General features: G+C 47.0%; 1 long non-coding RNA gene across 1 annotated transcript; it reads right to left on the reverse strand.

The window, feature by feature from the left end:
* Positions 1-508: 508 nt before the first annotated feature.
* On the reverse strand, positions 509-1,836 carry LOC130456128 (uncharacterized). The gene is made up of 3 exons (XR_008914626.1): positions 1,617-1,836; positions 1,249-1,357; positions 509-1,065 (listed from the first exon to the last, which is right to left on the reverse strand). It is a non-coding gene; the product is annotated as an uncharacterized LOC130456128 (long non-coding RNA).
* Positions 1,837-12,641: the final 10,805 nt, after the last annotated feature.

A 12,641-nucleotide genomic window follows, 5' to 3' on the forward strand; every position in this document is an offset into this window, starting at 1 on the left:
GGATCTGATGGGCTAAAAGAGGTCTTCTGGGCCAACCTCCTCCTTTGACAGAAAGGGTAAGTGAAGTCAAGAGCAGGGCAGGGTCTTGACCAAGGTCAAAGAGCCAATAAGTTAGAAGGACACTTGTGAGCCCAGCTTTCTTTTCCTCAGCCCTTCTTGAACCTTTTCCTGGTGTTTGTAGACAGATGTGTAGGCAGGGTCCCTCTTTCCTGCCCTCCCTGTTTGGGAGATGTGTGTGTGTGTGTGTGTGTGTGTGTGTGTCCTGCTTTCCATCAGTCACTATCAGGGGTAAATAGAGAGAATGAGAACTAAGGTTTCTGAGGAGGTAGAATGAAGAAGTGATTCATATGGTCCAAGTGGAATGGTCATGTGAACATATAGAAACCAGACATGAGAGTTCTTGTGGAGGAAGAGAGAGACCCAGAACATATATATGTATATATATATGTTGAGACATGTTTCCCGTTTTCATATGTACTAATTGCCACATGCTCTCTACATCCCGAGATTCAGAAGTTTACATTATTCTTTATATGAGACTCCAGAGTCATGTGAACAGAGAATATAGGAGAAAATGGTCAAGTTCTTTCCCTTAATGAGAGTATAAAGCAAATGGCTCAGTCTCCCATGACAGGGACACCTAGAAAGAAAGGGAGAGTGCACTGTGAGAAAGGACAATAAGGCGGCACTGCTGGATGACAATACAGGAAGCCCAGGGGTGTTTAAGAAGGGATAGAGGGGCTGGTCTTGGGACATCAATGGCGGCCCCTGTAGTTCTCTCTCTCCGAGCCTGGTGCCCGGGATTGCAGCGGTTAATAAGCCCCCCTGACAGCTCTAGTCCGGAGCAGCAGCGGTGGGAGGAGGGAGGGAGGGAGGAAGGAAGCAGGGGGAGAGGGCTAGTGGGGAAGGTAAATGCAGCCGGGGCAGGGGCTCCCCAAAACTGGGCTGTGGCTGGAAGGAGGGAGACTGCGGCAGGAGCGAGGTCAGCGTTGACGTCACTATCCATCGACTCTCAGTGGGGGCTCCAGCTTCAGCTCTGCTTGTCTAATAATGGCTGCCCGAGGCCTGGAGAAGGGAGAGATGACAGGATCCAACTCAAAGCCCATCTGAGACTCAGCTGTCTGAAGCTGGGGAAACAAAGGATCAGGAAACAGAAACTCCAAACCTCTGGATCCCACACAAAATATGGAACCAGTACCCCACTGTTCCCTTCTGAACCTTGGCTTTCCACCTCCCCTGGGATCTTACCTGTGACAGTCCCTGTGGCACACTTGTGGCTCTGGAGGCAGGGCCAGGGAAACTCCTGGGCTTATTCCAGGCTTTAGGCTCAGCAAGGACTGAACCTGTTGGTTGGGGGCTGCCGGAAGGGAAAGCAACAGACAGGCAGAGTTTTCACAGGGAGAAGGAAGGGGTTGGGTCTGGTCTAGGAGGAAGGCAGTGATGTTGGGGTGGGATCTGGATGGGTTTGTATGTGTGGGTGAGTCTGGAGGGCTAAAAGAGACCTCAAAGGTCTTCTGGGCCAACCTCCTCCTTTGACAGAAAGGGCTTTAAATGAAGTGAAGAGCAGGGCATGGACTTGGCCAGGATCATACAGTCAATAAGGGGTAGAAGCACACCTGTGAGCACAGCTTTCTCTTCCTGCCAAGATGGCTAGCTTCCATCTTGGATTGGACCTCCTCTGAGAGCAAATCTTGATGTGCCCCAATTCCATGAGAAGAGCCTCCCCAGAAACAGGGAGAGAATTTCTCTATAGAGCTAGTGGCTCTAGAATTCTGTTGTTATAAGGCAGGAGTTAAATGGGGGGGGGCAAGCAAGCCTCTGGGCTAGTCTGGGGGGACACTTAGCAGGGTGAGCAAACACCATGCCCTACTCTGATTGGCTTTCTGCCATTTGTGACATCACTCCACCTACTTCGCTCACAGCCCTGCTTGATCATTTTCCTGGTGTTTGTAGACAGGTGTAGGCAGGGTCCCTCTTTCCTGCCCTCAGATAATTCCCTGTTTTGGAAGTGTGTGTGTGTGTGTGTGTGTGTGTGTGTGTGTGTGTGTGTGTGTGTGTGAAGGAGTTCCTTTGACACTGTGAATGTGTTAGAATTGGCCAAGAGCTGGACATAGGAGGGGAGCCAGCTCTGGATGGGCAGGTGTCAGAGAAAAGCTGGGTGGAAATGGGCTGAGTGGGAGTTGGGTTTTCATTGTTGAAAGGAAGGTCCAGGTCATGAATAGAAAAGAGGGAGAATAGCTAGGTGGCTCAATGGATTGAGAGCCAAGGAGAGGTCCTGGGTTCACATCTAGACCCCTACACTTCCTTGCTTTGTGACCCTGGACAAGGCATTTAACCCCCATTGCCTAGCCTTTTCTGCTCTTCTGCCTTCTCTTACATAGTATCTATTCTAGGATAGAAAGTAAGAGTTCTAAAAACAAACAAGCAAAAACGAATAGAATAGCAAATTTTAAGCTATGGGAAGGAATCTGGGTGGGCTGCGAAGATTTATTAGGGCAATCAGGGTCTGGAAGGAATAACAACAACCCCATGACTAGAGTTCATGTGCTCTTTCCTTTTTCACCCTGGGCTAATCTTTGGGGTTCTACCAACCAGGAGGAGAGGGCTTCTCTGTAAACGGATGAGATCAGCCTCATGGAGTCTCATTAGCGTTGGCTCCATCCTGTCAACAGCCTGAAGAGGAAGAAGATGAGCCTTGAAGCAGAAGCCCAGTGCAATCCTTTGTAACAATGTTTTCAGGAATATTGTAGAGTATCTTCCCATCCAAGCACTTCATCCACAGACCAAACTTATTCTAGCAAATAATTAATTAGAAATAATAACCATAAATTATAAATCATAATTAAGCATTACTGAAGGGCTCTTTCTCTATGTTCATCTATATGAGCACTCACGGTATCTTCATACATGAATACTTAGTTGATGAGCACTCATTCAATCCATATTCTTCTTCTTGGAAGTCCATCGATTCTGTCTCTGTATATAAGAATAAATCATCCATGTACATCAATAGGAGTCTTCATAAATTCTATCACTGAGCAAGACTCAGTGGAATGCTTTCAAGTACACAGGGAGGATCATAGGAAAGCTCTTCAGTCAGTGGAGAGAATGCAAGCCTATAGCTCCATATGGATCAAAAGTGAGAATATCTGAATAGAGAGTGAATATGGGAGTACTCATACATAAGAATAAGAATGACCACCAAGGTTTATGGGGACATCGAATGTATGAATGCTATAAATGCGCTGATAGAAAAAAGACGGGAAGACTCCTAGAGAGGAAGGAAGTGCTGCATGGTCAGCAGGTTCTCTGTCTTCAAGTGTAAAATTGTCATACAATCTCTGTATATTTATGTTGAGAAAGATTACATTTTCTCTGTATGAGAGGCTCTATAATCATCTGAATATAGAGAATATAGAGAAGGAAAATAGAAAAGCTCTTTTTCTTCATAGGATTATAGAGAAAATCATTTAGTCCTCCTTAACAGGGATACATAGGGAGAAAGGGAGAGTGGGCTCTGACAAAGCACAATGTCAGAGCCCTCTTGGATTAGAGTATAGGAAACCCAGTAGGTTTTAAGAGCAGGACAGAGGGACCTCTGGTCAGACAGCAGAGGGTCTCTGGGCTTCAATCAATCAATCAATCAATCCTCTATGCCAGACTTCCAGGATGATAGCAGTCAATAAACTCCCTAGTATCTCAGGTCACAGCAATGGGTGAAGAGAAAATGAGTGGGAGTGGGTTTGTGGGGTAGGGATTATGGATTCAGAGAGAGAGGATAGGGGAGAGGAAATGGACCCCCAAATGGTGGGCTGACTCTAGGCAGAGGGGTGACGGTGATGGTGATGGTGATGCAGGAGAGTCACTGCTGCCTGAGACTAGTAGGTGCTGATGTCACCGGCCATTGGAGTATACTCAGCTTGGAATCAGCTCCACTTGTCTCAGAGGTCTGGGAATGGATACTGGAGAGGTAAGAGATACCGTGGGACACAATCAAAGCCCACCTGAGGCTCGGCTTCCTAAGCAGAGACCCTGAGTGGCCACTAACTCCAAGCCCCAAGAACCCTGGATACATGTCAAGCATAGGGAAACGGTTAGCTACTCCTACCCAGCAAACCTTCAGACCCCTATGGGCTGGAAGGTGGTCAGTCAGATATGGGGTAGGGGGACACGTGTGGCTCAGGAGGCAGGTCTAGGAAGACTCCTGGACTTTATTCCAGGCTTCAGGGTTAAAACAAGGCTTGAACTAGCTGGATGGAGGCTGCCCCAATGAAAAGCATTAAACTGACAAAGTTTTAACAGAGGGTGTGGACTAGTTGCCTGGATGAGGGAGGGCTGGGGAGGGGTGTGAGGGTGGAGTCTGAAGGGGCTTGTAGGTTTGGGTGGCCAGGAGGAGGCAGGAAGAGATCTCAGAGGGCATCTCAGTCAACCTTCTGATGTGACAGAAGGAATAACCGAAGTCATGAGTAGGGCAGGAGTTTGGCCAAGTTCACACAGCCAGTAAGGGGCAGAAGCAGGTCTGGAGTCCAGATCCCTCTGGCCTACCAGGATGGCTGGTTTACATCTTTTTTCCTACCCCCCACCGAGTGTCAAACTTCAGGGGCTCAAATTCCATTGAAAAGCAATCTTGGCACATTTCCACTGAGATTTAGGCAAATTACCCATAAAGCTAGAGTTGTGACTGTGGACTTAAGTAAAGGGCAGACAAAGCCCTTTCCTTTTGGGCCAACCTGGGATACATACTGACCATGTTGAGCCTGAGTAAAGGCCATGACTTCTTTGAATGGGTTTTTTTCCATTTGTGAAATAAAAGAAATCACCCCACCTGCTGCACTCCCTGGAACTTGGAGGTGGAGGCAAGTTCCTTTGTCCTGCTCTTAGGACATGCACTTCAGCGAGGGGAAATGTGGGCCTTTGACAAGCTCAATGTGGCTGATATGGCAAAGAGGTGACCACAGGCGGGAGGACTTCGTGACCAACAGTATCAAGAAGGTTTCCTGGAGGTGGACAGCTTCAGAGTTGGGCCTTTAAGGATGAGTAAGAAGGTGCAAATTTTCCACAGAAGAGTGGAACATGCTTTAGGCAGTGCAAAGGACCAGCCTGGGCCGCAGAAGGCTACTTTAAGACTTGCGGTGGGGAAGGAAGCCGGAATGACCCCTTGGCCAGACCTCTTGGCTCCTTTCCTCTTCTCCCATGAGCAAATTTGTTCTGCTCTTCCACCAAGGAGGAGAGGATTCTTCCCCAGTCTGCTGAGACAGGTCTCATGAACATCTAGCACTGAGATCGTCTCTATACTGTAAAGAATCTGAAGAGGAAGATGATGCCAGAAGCCAAATGAAATCAGCGTTAATGATGCCATGAGTATTTGATAGCATTATCATCAGGAACACTATAATTCCTCAAAAGTCTCAGCAACTGCCATTGAAGCTACTTATTTATTGGAGAAGAGACTGACTTTAGTATGAAAATAAAAGAAAGTAAAACAGAAGGATATGTGACCTATAATGAGATCTCTTCAACTTGACCTGTTCCAACCTGTTACTAATGATTGAATGTGATTTGAATCCAGGTCTTTCTGACTCCAGGCCCTTTGTTCTTAAATCACTGAGTTGGAGCAGTGGGTAAAGCACTGGGCTTGCCATCATGAAGACTCATCTTCTTGAGTTCAAATCTGACCTCAGACACTTCCTGGCTGTGTGGCCCTGGGCAAGTAAGACACTTCACTCGGTTTGCCACAATTTCCTCATGTGGAAAATGAGTTGGAGAAGGAAATGGCTAACTGCTCCATTATCTTTGTCAAGAAACCCCCAATGGGGTCATGAAGAGTCTGACATGATAGCACATATTCTCTCTGTTCATATGTATTAGTCCTGATATGTTCCTTATATGTAAACATATGTGAATACTCCTATATTCTCTAATGATACTCACAAGAGTGTTCCTACATCCTCCCAATAATATTATATCAGTAGATTTATATTATCAATAACGTGTTCACTACATATATTCCATGTGTATTTCCATATTCATTTGCTATATCTCAAAAGGAGAGAGAAGGGGGCAGCTGGGCAGCTCAGTGGATGGAGAGCCAGGCCTAGAGACAGGAGGTCCTGGGTTCCAATCTGGCCTGAGACACTTCCCAGCTGGGTGACCCTGGGCAAGTCAGCTGACCCCCATTGCCCAGCCTTTACCGCTCTTCTGCCTTGGAACCAGTACACAGTATTGATTCCAAGAGGGAAGGTGAGGGGTTAAGAAAGGAAAGAGACTCTGGGCTACTTCTAAGTGGGCTTGCATGAAGGGAGAGGGCATGTGCATCCATAGATAAGACTGGAGAGAGAGAGGACCAGCACTTTGATGTAAGCTGAGTAAAGAGGGAATGTCCAAGTGCTCATGTGTATAGAGGATGAGTACTCATATATGTATGTAGATAGAGAATATTTGAATAAGATAAATGAACGTAGGGAACATATGAAGAGTTCTCGGAAAATATAGGCAAGATGATTACTTGTTTAGATCTATTCTTTGGGGGGGGATGTGCAGATCCACGTAAGCCCCACTCCATATTTAGCAAATATGGGCATTCCTGCATGAGGCTATATATATAGAAAGGCCACATGTGATTTATTTCTGTAGCGGATCAGAGAGGGCTCCCGGGGGCTCAGATAAACACAGCGCTATATAAAGAAGATTGAGTACTCCTTGGAATGGGAGGGGAACAGCTGGGAAGAAGAATGTATGAAGACTAGGGCGACAGAAGGACACGTGGACAGAGAGACCGAGGCGGAGGAGGCTTTGGCATCTCTCGTGGCTCCTGTCCTCCCTCCCTCCCACCCTGCTTTGGCAAGGCAACAGACAGATAAACCCGGTGGAAATGCGGGCTACGAGCCAGGGCCCGTTGGGGGGAGGGGGGAAGAAGCTACAGTGAGCCCAAGAGGGTGACTGGTGAGTGGGCTGCTTGGTTCCGGGCGCGTGGAGGGCCGGACAGTTAACCGGAGGAGGACTGCGCGAGCATTAGGGTGGCCACTGACGTCATCGGCCATCCACGCTCCGCGCGGTGGGAGAGTGGGGGGGAGTCCACCTTCCCTAGGCTCAGGGCTGCTTGGTTGAGGACCCCCAAGGGCTGGATTGGATGTCTGAGATGTTAGAGATGCCAGGGGCCCCACCCAAAGCCCAGCCGAGGCCCAGCTGTCTGAGCCTGGGAGCCAGTGGGCAGGAAGCGCAAGCCCCAAACCCCGGGGTCTTCTCCCAAGGGAGGGAAGCGGTCCCTCCAGAATCTTGGCCTTGCGCGCGCGCCCGCCCACCCGCTGGGCTCTGAGCTGTGACAGTCCCTGCGGCACACCTGTAGCTCAGGAGGCGGGGCCAGGGAGACTCCTGGGCTGATTCCAGGCTTTCTATTCAGAACAAGAGCTGAACCTCCTGGTTGGAGGCTGCCTCAAGGAAAAGCATTAAAAATGCATGGTTTTCTGTTCTGGAGGAAGTGGTTGGCTGGGGATATGGGAATGGAGACCAAATGTGCTTGTAAATTGGAGGGAAAGGATTTAAAGAGACCTCAGAGGTCATCTGGGCTAACTTCCTCATTTGACAGAAAGGGTAAGTGAAGTCAAGAGCAGGGCAGAGACTTTGCCAAGGTCACACAGATAGATAAGGGGCAGAAGCCCTGAATCCAAGTCTCTCTTCCTGTCAGGCTAACTGGCTTCCATCTTGGCTTGTATCTCCTTTGAGAGCCAAACTTCCAAATTCCCTAGGAAAGACACTCCCCAGAGGTAGGTGGGCAGGTTCCTCATAGGACTAGGGGTTCTGGGGGGTCTTCAGCTATGGCTTTTCAGTTAAGTGAAAGGCAAACTTTCCCCAGAGGCTTTAGACCAGCCTGGGATAGATACTTAGCAGGGGAGCCTGAGCAAATCCCATGCCCTTCCCTGAAAGGCATTTTTCCATTTGTGAAATCACTAGAATGGCACCCAGCTGCTTCACTGAGAGCCCTGCTTGCACATTTTCCTGGGACTTGAAGGTCAAAGCCTGGGCAAGGTCCCTCTCTCCCTTCTCATTCATAAACACAGTCTAGTGGAGGGAAAGATGTACCTTTGATGTGGTGAATGTGTTAGAATGTGACAAAGGGTTGGGCAGTGGAGAAAGTGGTACAGGGATGCTAGCAGCGGACAGCATCTTTTGTTGGGCTTTCATGTATGGGAAACAAGGTGGAAATTGTCTATGGAGCAGAGGTGGGAGTTATAGGCAGAACAAAGGTGCCAGCTTAGGCTGGGTGCTATGGGAATTTGGGGAGCCTCAATAACAATCCTTGCCCAGAGCCCCTGTATCCTTTCCTTTCCCACCCTGGGTAGGTCTGTGGGGTTATGCTAACCCAGGGGAGAAGAGTTATTCCTCAACCTGCAGCGATCAGATTCATGGACATCGTTAAGCTTGTCTCTCTGCAGCAAATGGCATGAAGAGGAAGACCATGAAGCCAGAAGGAATGCAGAAATATAGGATGGCAACTTTGCCAGGAGTGCACAAATTCTTTCATCAGCAGCCCTAGTGACTGGACAGTTAAGCCATTGACTTATTAGCAGAGAAAATGAAATGATGCTAGCATAAAAATATAAGAAAGCAACACCCAAGGAATTATGTCAAATGGGCACATCTCCTTCTTCATGTACTTGTCAAAGGTTATTTTTGGCATCCAAGTGCAGGTTGTCTCTGTTCGTTAGCATTTTAAGGTGGCTTAACTGCTATTCACTTAGGTTGAACACTTGAAGCCACTTAGAGGTCCATCTACAAAGGGGAAGCCAGCAGGAAGTACAAACTTTCTACTTGGTCCATCTCTTCTGGGAGGACCAAACAGATTGTTACATGAAACTGAAAAAAATAAAATTAAAAAAGGAGACTTTCCTCAGGACTTTGAAAGTAGGGAACATAATGAACCAGAGAGTACAAGAAAACAAAAAAAGGGAAAACAAAGGCAAAAGAAATAGAGTAGCCTGGGGCAGCTGGGTGGCTCAGTGGATTGAGAGCCAGTTCTAGAGACGGGAGGTCCTAGGTTCAAATCTGGCCTCAGACACTTCCCAGCTGTGTGATCCTGTGCAAGTCACTTGACCCCCATTGCCTAGCCCTTACCACTCTTCTGCCTTGGAGCCAATACACAGTACTGACTCCAAGATGGAAGGTGAGGGAGTAAAAAAAAAGAAATAGAGCAGCCAGTTTTACTGGGGGAGAAGGGAGGTCACTGCCACTTTCTGACCATCTTCCCACCTCCTAAAAAATCGCAGAGGAAAATCCAAAACAAACATTAAAATGAAGGCTCTTCAACAAACTGTCCTGGTTTAAAGGTGTTTGGTTTCGACTATTCAGGGGATATGCGTCCTCCTGGGTCTGTCTAGATGCTGATTGCAGTGAAGTAAGAATAGGTATTTCTCTCCCCATCATTCTCCAGAGTAGACTTTGATTCTTTGCCATGAGGAGAAGCTGGGGGTTGGGGTCAGAGTTGATACTATACCACAGTTATACCTATATCTGCTCCTTAAATATCATTAGTCCCGGAGAAGAAATGTTCAAGTTCAAGCTTGTCCAAATGAATTTAATTCTGCCATCTTTTTAGCCAAATTCCCTTTTTGAGAAGAGACTTTGGACTAAACTGAAGGCATAAGTTTTGCTTTTATTTGCTTCCTCTAATTGCTCAAGTTATGATTCTGTTTCTGAACTCAGTTTAGTGTTCAGTTGACCTACGATGCATTAAATTCAGAAATTCAGCTTTCCAGTTCACCTAGGATCTTTCCCTGAAGTAGGAGTGTTTGCTGGCCTTGGAGGACTATGTAAGAAAGAAAGGGAGTAGCTAGGTTTGTTTTCTTTAGCCTTGAAAGCTATCTTTCAAGGTTGTCTGGTTTGCTTCCAAAAGTCTGGGGTGCAATATTGTGGAATGATCTATGGTGATAGACTTGGCTATTATCAGCAATCCAATGATCAAGGACAATTCTGAGAGACTTGGGATAAAGAATGCTATCCAGAGAAAGAACTGCTGGAGCCAGAATGCAGCTGAAAGTAGATGATTTCTCACTTGCTTATTTGCGTTTATGTTTGGGGATTTGTTTTTTATGAGATTATTCACTTACAAGAATCACCAATATGGAAATATGTTTTGCAGGTAATATATGTATAAGCTAGATTGAATCACCTGCCAGCACCAGCAGGGGGAGGGAAAGGAGAGAGGGAGATAAATTTGATCATATAACTTAGGAAAACTTGTGTGGAAATTTGTTATTATATGTAATTGACAAAAAAATAATAAATTATCTCAGGAGTCTGGGCTGTTATATGGCACCTGATTCCAACAATGAGCCCTTCTTAGTTTCACAAGGAAAGAAGAGGGAGCTCATTGCTAGTCCCAATGACCAAACTTCCAACCAAACATATCCATCCCAGTGCCTCAACTTGGTAATCATTCATTTTGTATTTGATCCCATGATGTCATTCATCCTGTTTTGTGTGCTCCCCTCTGTCTCCCTCTCCTTTGTGATTTTTGCTTTTAAAGCCCTTATGTGGTAATGGGCATTGGGCACTCTGGTACAATGGCATCTATAGTGTCATGATGCCCACATCCACTGGTCCTGTCTAATTAAAGACCCAGTTTATAGACTCTCAGTCCTCTGGTTTATTTATTCTGAGTCAGAGATCTGCCTCAATTAGACCTTGACCCTTCTAGTCTGAGCCAGGAGTCCTGGCTCCTCTGGTTTATTTGCTCTCAGCTGGGGGGTCCTGGCTCCTCTGTTCAGGATCAGGAGTAGACAAGTGGCATTTCTGATCACTATTCCATAATAGGAAAGGGGAGAAGAATGCTGTATATAACACCTTAAGGTGTTGACTTCCCCAAGTCTCTAGAATTATCCCAGATCAGAAAGAGTACATAAGGAATTCCTTGATCCTGAAGCTCAGGAATGTTGCTGGTGGAAGAAAGCTGGCCCTGGGGTAACCAGAGAGACGACTGCATAAACAAAGGATTTTCTGCCTTCTGTTTTAGATATAGTTCCACTAGTTGTATGATAAAGGTTTTAGCATTGGGATATATCTTCTGTTTGCACCTCAAATCTTACTAGATTCTCCAAGATAGGCAACTCACCCACTTTTGTGACCAGGATGTCATAAACAATGTATACCTGTGCTTCTAACCCCAACAAGGAGGCACCTCACACTGGCATGTCCCCTAATCTTCCTTGTTTGTCCCTCTCCTCACCTTCCTCTATGTTCCTTTAAGGTATAAAAATCCTGGACCTCTTTTCCCCAATGGAGGCAGTCTTTGCCAGTACCTGCCTCTTGGCCATTCACTCAGTAAATGCCTCTATTTTTAAAGATTTGTTGGAGATGGGTAATCCTTTAAGTGGGCTCCCTCAGGAACCAGATAGCATCAAGCTCTTCCACAACAAAGAGTTCAGTATTTTGGACATGTGAGTTTAGCTGTCATCTGCTTGGAGATGTCCAATAGTCACCTGGAGACTCAAGACTGGAAGCCAGGGGAGCCATTAGGGCTGGAAAAAGAGATCTGGGCATCATCTGCCTAGACAAGAACATTACAATCACAGGAGTTGATATTTCCTTGGGGCAATCCTTAACCATTTCTGATGCTGAACTCTTTGACAATTCCAAAGGCTTTCTTTGTGAGAGCTTTCTTTATGGTGTTGGGGGATAGGGATAATCCTAGCACTCTTGGGCTCACCGTTCATAACTGGCAGCTGGTGGTGGACCACTTCGCCACAGGATAGGAACTTCTTCATAAATACCACCATGGCCTGGATAGAGGCAGGGTTCATGTTGTGGGAGGTTCCTCTATTCTTAAGGCTTTGGGTGTAAAAGCTCCCCATAGAGACTGATGTTCACCCCAAATCACCTCTGCTCTGCCTTGTACCATTGTTTGTAATTTTACAGATGAATCAACAGATCCAGATTGGATAAGGATTTCTCATTAAATTCTACAAACTCCTGGAAACATAACTACAAGGTAAATGCATATGCAAAGTGATTTTGATTGAGAGGGACTGAGCCTAAAAGGGAGATTAGACTTTGCAAGAGGTGAGGAGAGCACTCCAGGCACTTTGCCTGTGCATAGGCAGGGAAATGGGAGATGTAATGTCCCATACAGGGAAGAGTAAGCAGGCTGCCGGGAGCATCGAGTATGTGCAGGGGAGTCTGGGGGGAGTAAGCCTGACTGCCCCCGATGAAGCTTCCTGAGCAGCAGGGTGACAGGGTCAGGGCTGTGCTTTAGGAACAAATACCATTTTGGAAGCTGTGTGAGGGGGGCTTGACGAGGGGAGGGCAGAGAATGGATTTAGGGACACCCTCCACCAGCACCATCAGGAGGCTCTTGCTATTGGCCTAAGCCTGGTCCAGGGAGGTTATGGTATGAGTGAAGAGAAGGGGAGGTGGGTAAGACGCCAGAACAAGCTGGTGATTTGGGGGAGGGTTTGAGCCTGAGAGGTCAAGAAGGGTCCCAAGGTGGTGAGCCTCAAAGATTGAAGAGACAGGGAAATGGCAGGGATGGGTGAAGGGGAGTCGGAGAGGTCAATGGCACATGCCACTGGAGATGCCATGCTGCCATTTGGAGAGAGAGACTGACAAAGAGAGTGGTCAGACACAGGGACAGAGAGAGATCAGACAGA

The sequence above is a fragment of the Monodelphis domestica genome, chromosome X, assembly GCF_027887165.1.
Source record: "Monodelphis domestica isolate mMonDom1 chromosome X, mMonDom1.pri, whole genome shotgun sequence".
Lineage (NCBI taxonomy): Eukaryota > Metazoa > Chordata > Mammalia > Didelphimorphia > Didelphidae > Monodelphis > Monodelphis domestica.